At 30.8% G+C, this 13774-nt stretch overlaps 1 pseudogene across 1 annotated transcript; it reads right to left on the bottom strand.

Moving 5' to 3' along the window:
• Positions 1 to 4897: 4897 nt before the first annotated feature.
• On the bottom strand, positions 4898 to 10582 carry LOC114413905 (annotated as a pseudogene). The gene is made up of 9 exons (XR_003667050.1): positions 9959 to 10582; positions 9531 to 9719; positions 8866 to 9412; positions 7783 to 7875; positions 7316 to 7375; positions 6919 to 7191; positions 6740 to 6814; positions 6606 to 6662; positions 4898 to 5146 (listed from the first exon to the last, which is right to left on the bottom strand). The product of XR_003667050.1 is annotated as a shaggy-related protein kinase iota-like (transcript).
• Positions 10583 to 13774: the final 3192 nt, after the last annotated feature.

Below are 13774 nucleotides of genomic sequence, written 5' to 3' on the forward strand. Positions count from 1 at the left end.
AAATATATTTAAATATTTATTTACATATCTTTTGATATATTTTATTAAAAATCAAAGTATGTAATTAATAATATATTAAAAATTTAAAATAATATAAAAATTTATTTATATAAATTATAAAATATGAATTTAATAAGGTATAAACGATAAACTAATTTGTGGTATAATTTGTTGATGTACTCATTTACTTTTTATGAAAAATACTTTAAATAGTTATAAATACGATTATTTTAACATCCACTAAGATGTAACATTATATATATTCTCGTACTACAAGGAAATGTTAGTTAGATTTTTTTAGTTATATAGAGATTTGAATCATCGGATCCGATTGTTCTTTATCATGATACTACTGGATTTGATTTTGCACATGTCGAGTATATTTGAAAGCTTTTACCACTAAAATAACACCTAATTTGTACTGAAGTACTACTTTCACATTTCAACCAGTGTGTATCTGAGACGAAATATTGGACTAGATTACCTGTATTTATTTATTTTTAAAGTGAAAATCGTTTATCCTACCAAACAGTGATTAAGAGGGATTGATACCAACAAACGTGATTATATAAACAAAATCGTACAAAAAATTATACCGAAAGATCAGAGCGTGAATAAGTATTTATTTGAACATGCACGTTACGTGTGATGATGGCTTGAATAAGTGACTTCTTCGATATAAATGAAAACGACTATATATCTAAACAGACTCTAAATCCTGTTTATCCAAACACTAATATAATAAACACTTAATTAAGTTATTTATTCGAACAGGTCCGAAATTTTTAATGATGTATCTCATATGAGCTGAAATCAAGTAATGATGGCCAAATTTTTCTTTACATTTATTTTCTTCAACTGTTCCAAAAATACAAATATAATTTAATATTAATTAAAAAATATTGCTGGGCTTGCCTCAGTACAGATTTCGTTTAATTTTGACAATTTTGACAATCTCGCATGGGACATGGATTTTGGTTAGTCCTTCCAAGCTTGTATTTATTTCTTCTTTTGCAGTAATCAATAAATTTTAGGCCTGACGGTAGGGGATGGATCGAGTTTAGGGTGTCAACCTTATGGGATGCTTCTCTTAATCCTATATTATTTCATGTCTTTTTTCAAAAAATTAAAAAAATATTGCACCCGTAGTAATATGACATGCATGTTTGAACATTCTCTCAATTTCTATAATACCTTTGCGCAAATCTAGATGCTATCACATATTTTTCTGTATTTTATTCTGACAACCAAAAAAAATGCTGAAGCACGATCTATATTTAAGTATTTGTACATTGATATAACAATAGTGGTCAGGTTTTCTGTTAGGCTACTCATTCATAAGAGTGCGTTAGTTCTTCCGTACGACAATATGGATGAATGGTCTTTAATTTGGTGGTGAAAGGATGAATATATCAAATCGCACTTTCTGTCTTGTTTGGTATTTTATATTACGAACACGAATGCACATATGAGGAGGATCAAGGATAGATATGTAGCCCTATGAGCCAATATTGGCTTGTGGACTAATCTTTTTTAGTTTTAAATCTGCCACTAACAAAACATGAAAGAGAAAGGGGAATCCAGGCTACCCACTATAGATACTTGCCGTAATGTGACAGAATAAATAAAAATATGTTTGTGCAATAAAAATAATTAAAGAAAAATATATAAAACATTTTTTAGTTTGTTAAAATTGGGTTGAAAGGAAGAGTAAGAGAATGAAAGAAAGCCAGCTCCAAGGGCGGTAGCCGGTAGGTTCGTCCCACATTTGGGATTTATAAAATTTTATTATTCACTTAAGATTTGATATGTGTTTCCATGTGATTGTTAAATCATCTTGAGAGGAAAAATTTACTTTAATTAATCTACTTCTTCCTTGTATTAAGGTGATGATATTTTAAGTAAAAAAGATCTTACAATGTATAAGTGTTTTTGATGGGTAAAAATTCAAAAGAAGAGGATGATATTTCATTTCAAGACTTAAAAAGTTTTGGGACTTAGAACTTTATATGGAAGAGCACACATTTACCTTATTCTAAAAATAAAAAAAAATAAAAAAAACATGAGAAAACTTCAACTTGTGACTTATCATATGCAAAACTCTCTCTCCCTTTACTTGATCAATCCCTTAAGATTATCTACAACTTATTTAATTGAATAGGAAGAAATAATTAATTAAGTAAAATGGTAAATAATATGATATACTAAAGAGTAAAGAGCTTCTAATGCATGTTTTACCCAGAGGCGCATGTGTTTTATACTCAGCTTTAGAAAAGATCAAATGCAGCTTGTCCCCTGGAACACTTGAATTAAATTTCTCTGTTATTATAGGACATCAATCGAAGGGAGCTAACATATATCTATACTAAATTTCTTCTTTCTCAATTTCTGACAATTTTTTTAACGGAAATCACATATATCTTTCAAGAAACAATACTACTCAAAGCAAATAACACACAATATTGAAATATTTTTAGATTATTTCCATCATAACTTATTGCAGTTACAATTAAGATGAAGTCACCGGCTTCCACTTTGCTTGGTAAATTGAATAGATAGAAAAAAATGACCGTTTGCTCCTTAATTATTCCTCATTTGGCACAGATTTAAAGAGGTAGAAAAACAGGAATTATATGCTTTTGGAGCCTTTAAAACCGTAACACAGACGCACATATATATAATGAATCATTTACATATTATACAAACATAAGTAACTATATATATATTTGAAGATTCCGGAGATCTTCTACAAGAACTAAGCGAGTACCGATATATATTAACAGGCATGTGACTCACTTCATAATTCAAAATCTTAATGTATTTTTATTTTTTATTTTTGGGGTTTACACTTCATTGTTCTCTCTTTGTATATCATTTTTTTCATAAGCAAAAGTAACAAACAATATTTGTATATCAATTTACACTATGAGACTATACTTCTAACACTAATAGCTACAACTCAAAGGCATTGCTCATCATTGTACAAGAAAGTAATTAAAATGTCAGGATAACCAATTCTTAGTTTTCGTTCAGTTTTAATATATAGAGCTACAAAGGATCTTTCTTGAAGATGCACGTGGTCCCTTGAAATGGATATTCACGTACATATATTAGTAGGAAACATAATATAGATCGAATTTGACATTTGAGTATATATCATATGCTTCTTTACATGGAATTTTCCTTCTCACAAAAGCTTTGCTACAATCAGAGAATTTTCAACCTGACTTTTTTAATATTCAAAATACAGACACACAAATATATATATATATATATATATATATATATATATATATATATATATATCAATGCTATCACAAGTTTTTCTTATTAAAAAAAAAAACACGTTGTCACAAGTTTAAATGTTTATTTTTGTTTGGTTCCATAGATACTCGAACCATGTTATTGGGTTTCAATTTCTTTCAATGTTCCTGCTATTCTTTTTAATTTCTAGCCAATTACCTTTTGACAAATCAATAAAAAAAAATTCCAAAAAGTCATTTTCACTTTGTGCTCTTCCATGTATAGGTACTACCAAAACTGAACCTTTCCACCTAGATCTTGTATTAGAGCCGACTCACATAAAAACTATTAGTTTAGGATTTTATATATATATATATATAGTATAGCAGTATCATATCAACAAATCATTTGGGAGCACAAATTACCCCACTACTGAATTTTGATAAGGTTGATTCCACATATGAATGAAGTGCAAAACTAAAATTTAATGGAAGTGCGCATGGGAACTTTTCTGACCCGGGAATATCCAACATTTTGCAATTAGTTGAATTAATGAGCTCATCTTTCTTGTTTTTGTATACAGCTGCAAACCACATCCTTAAATATAACTGAAAACTCTAAAAGATATTCTTGTTGGTACTTAAGTATCAGAGTGCTAATATTGGATCAACCTTGCCCAACTAAAATCTTCACCATTATTTTATGATTATTCAGAGATTAGAGTGTTTTTTGATCGGTAAAAACAACACAGGGTATATAAGGGTAATTCAACCCATAGACAAAGTTCATATTTTTTATAAGGCTTTCATGCAAAGCATATGATCCATTAACTCTCATGGGCGGTACTCGCAAATCCAAAAGAAAAAAATGATCCATTAACAAATTAACTTGTTTTTTTTTTAAAGTGGAAAAATTTATTTCAAACATTGATCCATTAACTAATAAAAAAAAAGAAGAAAAACCTCTCATTAGTCGTTATAGCAGGTAATAACAACTAAGATCTAAATTTTATTAAATCCAGCACATACTCAACATTACAAGATCTTGCTGCAGATATATATATATATATATATATATATATATATATATATATATATATATATATATATATATATATCATGTTTAAAATAAGGCATGAGCCTATACAAAATAATAATAAAAACATTAAAAGATCCTTCTGGTGTTTATAATAATTAAAATCATATATAAATTATGTTTATTTGGTCCAATCATTCATAAAAAAAAAAAAAACATATCAAGTTTAAAAACAACATATGTAAAAAAAAGATTAAACAATAAGTAATATTATACTTTTTTGATATAGTCAAATAATTAAAATTTCGGAGAGTCTTGTTGCTGGTCATCCTGTTGTTGTCGCTCCTAGTCCCGTAGTGTCGTCCCTTAATTGTGCTTGCCACCATCAGCTTGGGCCTAACATTGAGTCCTAATACTCTCCTCCAAAGTAGGTTCAAGAGGGCTGGTTTCTACTTCACAAGCAGATAATGCAACCTCAGACCTAGTGTAACACCCTGTTATACTAGACACAACCCACACTAATGTTTTTATTTGTTTTAGTCATTATAAAAATGAGGGTAAATTTTTTGCGATTAAATGAAATATTTATTAAGCTTATTGAAAAATGTTGGATTAACAATGATGTAAAAGCATAAAGTATCATACAAAGAATCGTAATCCTCTTTTAATTAAACATTAGTTCATGATATTAGAATGAAGACAAAGTTTAACAAATACAGAGAAATTATGTACTAGCTACTCCCAACCTATACATCAAATAACCTAGTTAGAGCAATACATAATTCTACCCTAATCCAAACATATACATAAGTAAAATTGACCACTGACTCACGTATCTTCACACCAATCTCTACAATCTTCAAAATATCTGCAACAACAAACGGATTTGATCATTGGGCATGACCATCATCTTCGTGTATGCATCAACAAGCACATACATAAAAAAAGAAAGAGAAAGAAACTAGGGAGGAATACTGGTTTCACACTTATTTATACATTGATAGTAGGGCATCCTACCGTTAATCATAAGATTGACAAGACTCTATGGGGGCTAAGACTTGTCTAGTTATACAGTTTTAATCCTTGACTCTATGGATCCATACTTCTTATTTTGGAAGTGTCTTGGAGCACATACGCCTTAACTCATGCCAAAAACCTTTATCTGCCATAGATGAACTAAATTTATCTTGATCCATGATATTCATAATCTTATGTATATATAACTTGGGCGTACCCTCACACCAATCTACAATGAACTATTAAGTACCAAGTCCTTCCTTAGCTAGAACCTACCCAAACATGCACGCCTTCCTTTGTAAGTCTTGAAATCTACACGTGTCATTTTAACTTATCTTATACTTCTGTTTCTCAACAGAGAACATAAGAACATACAAAGTATCCTATATTCTTGTCTATCAACAATGAGTATACGAACACAACAAAAGAATGTCAAGTCCATAACCCAGGTCTTGATAGGACTAACTACTCTCATATTATGACTAATACTTTATGATCTATATAATTAAAAAGTGTAGATTGTAGATAAAATTCTAAAATAACTATTAAAATGAAGATTATGCATAATTATTAATCACTACTAGAAAATTGACATCTAACATCAGTTATAAAAATTGATGTTGAAATTCACTATACAACATCAATTTTTACGAAAACCGATGTCGTATGATAAAAAATATAAAAAATGCAAAAACTACATATACAACATCGATTCTTTTATAATTGATGTTATTTATACATTTTTTTAATATACTGTTTGTTTTATTAATTAACCCGATGCAAACAGTATCCAGGCAGTGCAAATATATATATATATATATATATATATATATATATATATATATATATATATATAAACATGATGTCGTTAGACAAATGAAGAAAAAAAGAAACATATACCATTGAACTGTCAATGAATATGCAAAGTAACCAAAAGGAAAATTAAACATCAATTATCTTAAAGTTGAAATCAAAGTTACCCTTTACCAATAATTTGATTCAGCCTCCACCTTATGAGCAAATCACTAAAAGCAAATTAGCATGTGACCCCAACCAATGACCTTTCATCTATATATTGAAAAATTATTGAGTTGAGGTCTAGATTAATAGCAACATTAGTGGCCATTTACTGAAATGTCAATTATCACATACAAAATTAAAATTGCACTTGCGAACAAATCTTAAAAGAGCTTTTCGAATTCTATGATTCTGGGGTAGGTAGCATATGACATTAATAGTCCACATCCACCGTTAACATGGTAGCATACATGTATAAAGTAGTGAAATGCACAGGAAGAATACCAACATACCAGAACTTTTGCACTCCCAAAATCGCAGAGCTTGACTTGGTGTATGAGTCGATCAATCTACAGAACAAATGGAAAATAGGTTTAGAATAAATAAATGCTACTCCTTATGGAAAAATAGCAAACTAATAACTTACCAAAAGATTTTGAGGCTTCACATGTCTATGGTAGATTCCTGGTGCAGTATGGATATACGCCAGTCCCCTAAAGATCTAGACATCACATCCCAAACTCAATCATTATAAAATTTCAAAAGAAAAAGTGAGGAACAAGAACAACACATCAAACCAAATTGCAAACAGAGAAAACCTCATACTTGATATGTATATAATTTCACATAGATTAGGGGAATTCTCTGTTTCATGCTACTGTAGTGCTTTATAACACGGAAGATCGTCTCAGGGACATATTCCATCACCAAGTTCAGAAAAAAGTTCATCTCTACTTGTTGTAGAGAAGAAATAGTTACTCAGGGAAATTATATTTGGGTGATCCATCACGTGCATAAACTGCAGTTCATGATTTTAGTATTGCCTGTCCTGCAAGCCTTCTTTATAGTCACGGCCTCGCCAATCTCCAAGCACTTCGCCTTTGTTTCAAGTCAAAAAGGAACATAACCCAAGGGTGTGAAGCAATATGAGAGACTTGACAACAGAGAAAGCAAAGTAGGAACAGTTATCACCTAATGAGGTAATTACTTCACTTATCCTTACCTGGAAAACAATTCCGAATGATCCAGAGCCAACAACACGTTCGGCCATGTAACTGATGGTCTGCAAGTGGCATTAGAGCACCAATTTATGAAGAATAAAAGAAATTGAAACCCGTGGATGTCATCATCAATCTTAAGCATTCAATTTTATTCAAAAGTCTTCAAAACTGTACCTTTTAAGGCCAAAAATGGGGAACCAAGAACAATCAATCAATGGAAGGGGGAGAACAAAATTAAATTAAAAAAAAAAAAAGCAATTAGATTAGATAAGCATAGAGGAAATTTGCCAACTTCTAGCTGACTACCAATATTATATTTTTGGATGGATCCATAATTAAAAGGTTTACTACCCAAAACCACAATGTAGTTCCTGTTAGTTTCAAAAAGGAAGTAAATATGTATATATAGTACAAAATGATTTTTTTTTAATAAAAATTGGAAGTAAAGAAAGGTTAGAACACGCTGCACTTGTTTAGGTTCGCCATTTTTGCCTGAAATTGTGGTTGAGATTATGTGACCAGTGAGTGCATCATTACCATCTGCAACAAGAGTTGGCATTTCCTGCAATTTGTACCAATAAATAGATAAATATATTTAATATTGTAAATCAAATCTCTTAATAGAGAAATAGAATATCAGACTCTTCTTGATACAATATCAGAAATTGTTTATTGAGTTATTTTCATTGAACTTTGTCTTAATAGCAATTATCATCAATAATTTGGTTTAAAAACATTTAGTTAACATAGCAACATCATATGCCTATGGACATACATACATTGATTTCGACATCCATATGCTCGACCTATAATAGAATATCAGGACTCTTCTTGATACAATATCAGAAATTGTTTATTGAGTTATTTTCATTGAACTTTGTCTTAATAGCAATTATCACCAATAATTTGGTTTAAAAACATTTAGTTAACATAGCAACATCATATGCCTATGGACATACATACATTGGTTTCGACATCCATATGCTCGACCTATGCATGACTTAGCAAAGTCACTAATGGACATACATACATACATTTTACATAAACAACAATTTAGAAGTCAATACTTTGCTTTCGGCACCTACTCCTATGCTGCTTGATTAAAAGTTTCATATGATAAGAGAAAAACACAGCAATGGAACAAAACCAGCAGAAATGAATAGATAGTCACCAATCAATAGGCGAAGTTGAAGATAGGTCAAGTGTAAAGAGCTCCAAGGTAATAAGGTATATGCACAGACAAAGTCAAATAAGGTTACCATGGTCCACAAGAAAGCATCAAATGCCAAAGAAAAGCTTTGATATCAATTACGAGTCAACACATAGAGAGAATCTAGGAACACTTATTACCTGGAACAAACAAAAACCGTTTGAACAACAATCCCTAATAAATGAAGGAAATCCCATTTTAAACAAGGAACCCAAATTTAAAAAAGAAAATATACCAAAATTATACAACAAAAAATATAGAGATTAAGTGAGAACAACCTGGCCTAAAAACTAAATGATGAACAACTATTATCACAGAGTACAGTAGCGGCTAGAGAATTACCTTTATAAGAACCAAACCTTCAATTGAATAGTATATATCAATCAAGGTGGAGACTAGGGTGGGAAAGTAAAACATCTTTTCCACCATGTGTAAGTGATTGGAAAACAAATATTGAGCGTAGGATATGTATTCTTTAAAATTAACGAGTAAGATAATTAGAGACTACCGTAGACATGTTTACACAGAAATAAATTAATAAAAAATTAAAATGCATTGTCCTCCTTCCTTTCATCTTCTCTGTTGTTTTGCCGGCATCGTCGGCACCACTCATGGTCAAGCGTGACCTTCCCTTGCAGCTTGGTTTTTGTCATCGGAAAACCTTCCCCCATGGCCTAAAATCCCTAAGCTCGAACCTATACACAAGTGCCAGAAATCGTCTCGGGCGGCGGCAAATGGAGGTCGGCTGTTTGAGTACGACCACAATGCATTTTAATTTTTTATTTTTTTTTTTAAACATGTTCAAAGAGTGCATATCCTATGCTCAATATTTATTTTCCAATCACTTAGACATGCCACCCTAGTCTCCACCATCAAGCAAAGCAATATCCTATATCAAAATAAAAAAATAAATAAACACTAGCATCAATTTTCAGCACACAAACAAAACTTTCATAAGTAACGACACTCAAACTGCAAGCATAACAAAAATAATAATAGAAAAGTACCTTGAAAACGTTTCCATTGACATTGCATTTTAAAATGGCCTTAACAAGGTATAGAACAAATCCTTGAGAGGAGAAGACGAGGCTAGATTTTCAACCACTTTCTGACAAGTGTCCTCGCTCACAGGATTATTCTTCTCTTCGATTCCGAGAATCTGAAAAACTCTAAGAATTGCGTATACGTCTTCTAGGCTGTGATAAAATAACAGATCAAAGAATGACAAATAGTTGACTTCAGTTACGCAGAACGGTTCAAAATCTAACAATAATCCTTTCACAGTTTCACGTCCTTAGGATCGGAATCAAACACAACATTTTAAACATTTATTTTTTGGGAAAATTAAACGAAATTGACGGAATCAGAGAATAACAATGCAATGTGTGGGATCGTGATGCGAGGGAGTTTAATTATTAGGGTTTTTGGTTTTGACCTTGTGGGAGTGGGAGCGAAGAGGTTGTTTGCAGCGGATCGGTGAGAATGGGAGATGGAGAAAGAGAATGGCGTGGTCTAGCTGTCGGATCCCGTAGTCCAGCTCTGGAAACGATGACGACGTCGCAGCCTCGAATCCTGGCAGGAACCAACGCGATGGATCTGTGAGGCCTTGAATCCCAACAGCGCTATCGTCGCAATACCGACAGTGAGACCGAGACCACAGTGACAACGAGTAGAGTGAGAGTGAGGAGTTGAACCGCCATGGAGAGTGAGAAAGTGAGAGCGACAGTGAGATGACACTGACAATGAGAGTGAGAACCGCCATGGAAAAAACACAACATTCATTTTTACACGAAACTGATCCAACATCTTTCAAGTCCGACAACGGATTTTACAACAAGCCTTACAGGGAGCTCTAGGAACTCTAAAGAGTTGCTTGAACAACGAGTTACATTTACGTACTGTCAGTGCTAATATTGGCATGTTTGGGACGATGAAAGAAAAAATAACTGATTAGTCTTTCTATTATAAAATAGAGTATAGGCATTATTTTTTTCTTCTAAAAAAATAAAATTAAGAAATTTTCATGGTAACCATTCGTGCAGATGAAATTAGTAAAATTATCCGTATTAAAAAACCGATGTTAATATTAGTTTTGAAAAATTGATGTTAACATGATTTTTTCAAAAAATTGATTAATATGGGCTTTTGAAAAACCGATATTAACATCGTCGTGTTAACATTAATTTTTTCAAAAATAAATGTTAACATTGTCACATTAACATTGATTTTTTCAAAAATCGATGTTAACAAAATCAATTTATTTACAAAAATGTCATCACCTTTTCGTTAACATCAGTTTTGTAAAAAATCGATGTTAAAATTGAAGTGTTGAAAACATTCTTTTTAGTAGTGAATATTTGTGACAAACGTGAGAATAAGTATCAAATAATTATAAAATATTTGTTGAACTTAAAATCATGTTTTGTAGAACAAAATATAGTTAGGATAATTTTCTAAAAAATATTAGAGATTTATGAGAAAAATTTCTAGGACATCCTATATGTCCGCTTGTCTACTTGTCTGACAGTGTGTTTAAGACATATTTGGGTTAATGAATTTCATAAATTCAATTTCATATTTGGGTTAATTGATGAAGAATTATAAAGCAATCGCATATAGATACACATTATAGCATGTGAGTATAGCGATAAAATGTAAAATGTTATTGAAGACAAACTTGTATTCGCATTCATCCCCAGAGGCGTGTGGCTTGATGATAGAAACCTTTAATTACTCTTGAGAGGATTTTTATCCACTTTCTAGGGGACTTTTAAGAGAATATGACTAAAAAAGAGACAATCATATAGTTTAAATTTGCTTAATGGGATAAATTTATAATCCCCTAGCAGTAGGTATTGACCTCTCAATGAACTATTTACTGGATGATTGATCCAACGCATCACAAGGTCAATCTTATCATTAATCTCATCTAAAACAATCTATAATCCACATATGATGATTATCATATCTTTAATTGTTGATTGATGATAATAAAAGATAATGTATTAATTCTTCATTGATACTAATCCACAACAAATATTTTAACATTCTCTCACTTGGATAGTATTAACCAATAATATGAATCATCAAGGCTAGAACAACAATTTCAATCATATGTCGACAACGATGTATGAAATCTAAAATCTCAAAGTCACAAAATAATATTCGATAGGGATACACTTCCTAAATACCAAATAGTCATATTTCTCACATGAAAAAAGTATATGAGATAGCATGGTCTAATAGTCAAATATGCTATAATGGTCCAAGAATCTAAAAATGATACAAGAGATGTTACTAAGATAATATTACTTTAATTTATACATATCTCATGAGAGAGTTTTCAAACTCCCCCTGACCCAAAACATCAAAAGACTTAACCAAACACATGTGAGCTGCAAAAAATTCTCAAAAGCTCCAATAGTGAAGTCTTTAGTCAATGGACCATGCCACTTTAAGCATGAAAAGTTGTAAATCCCAGGATGAAATCCACATGCATCTAAATGCTCACGATAACCTAATAACAAGAGTGATCACATATAGGCTAAATCAACAAATGCTCTTACTATATTTGACATTCTATTAACATGAGTTTCACAAAATAAGTCACTATGCAATCTCAAAGACAATTAGAAAATACATTAATTTCCTACTCGGGTGACATAGACACCTAGCTTAAATTGATTGATACTCTAGATCTAGATTAATGTGGCCAAAAAATGTCAATAATGAGCAAGCACTTAGATCGATCATGGGTCCAAACATAAAATTTATAAGTATGTTAATGGTGCAAAATTGTACTCGATAGGAGTACTATCATCACCAACAACTTGGCATTGTAGAGAATCATACTCAATAAGAGTATTGTATTTACAATATACTCATAAATTTTGACCCAACAAAATGTGAAGTTTTAGGTAAAAGAGATGCAGAAGATAATTGCATGTCAAAAGACTAATTATGCAATTACCAATAAAATGGTCTTGACATCTACTTAAGATGCCTACTAAAATACAATGAATTTTATGTGTCTCAACACAATAGGACAAGAATTAATAACAAAGTCCTTAGAGTATGTCATATGATCATTAAATGTGCACAAGAATATATGACAATACAAATTTGATAAATCTCGAGACATAACACAAGATTATATACTTCCTCGAATCCTTTATATGCCATAATAAGATTAGGATTCTCATTAGAATTAGTTAGTATTGAAATACTCTAATGATAGTGGGGATCATAACTCTAAAAGATATTACTCAATGTGAATCATAACTCATTGTTTTGTCTCTCTCAAAGAAGTATTAGAGAGAAGTAGAGTAATGTAGGATTAATGAGAGAAGTGCTTAGAAACGAGAATATGAAACACAACATACAATCCATCTATCAATTACATAGCTTTAGAAAATGATTTCATAGCTAACCATGTGTTAATTCTAATATTGACCCTCAAAAGGATCACGTTAACAAGGTAATCATGAGTGAGATAAAAAAAATCGCCTAATATTTTGGAGTAGAGAGTGAGATCATTTGAAAGTTTTCAACATAAAATCAAGTTCTACAATTATAAACAATATCCACACCCTTGAGTAAAAGATTTGGTTACACTCAGTGGAAGAACATCGAATATATACTTAAGAAATATTAAGGATATAACAACAAATATTCTCTAACTCTCATCACAAATTATAATGGACATATATTTATCTATATATCCCAAATTAAAGCATATATAGCTTTAACAAAATTGTGAAAATACCATCAACAACGATACAAAATATGGTATGGAGAGATTAATCTCTTCAAATTTGGGATTCCTATATTGTTCTTACAAGAATTGTCTATGAATAATATACGATAATAGAGAGTTATCATACAACAACATTCTATAAGAGACTAACACACAATTCTTAATGTAGGTCCCAACAACAAAATGATCACAAATAGTATGCAACAAGAAAACATTTTATTAAAACAACTAAATTTGGTTGCACATTTGTGATTAATTGGACATTTGAGGTAGAGATCTTGTATTAACATCATTCCATTTATAGGACATTACTTTCAATATGCAAGATTAAATACATATAAATATAATTTCTACAAAAACATTGGATATTTATCGAGTTTAAATAAATTTAATATGATATTTAGACTAAAACTACCAAAATAATTCAAATTAATTATAAAAATTTAACTTAATTCACAAAAAATATATATAATCATGAAAAAATAAGGTCTCCAT

Source organism: Glycine soja, chromosome 1, assembly GCF_004193775.1.
Source record: "Glycine soja cultivar W05 chromosome 1, ASM419377v2, whole genome shotgun sequence".
Lineage (NCBI taxonomy): Eukaryota > Viridiplantae > Streptophyta > Magnoliopsida > Fabales > Fabaceae > Glycine > Glycine soja.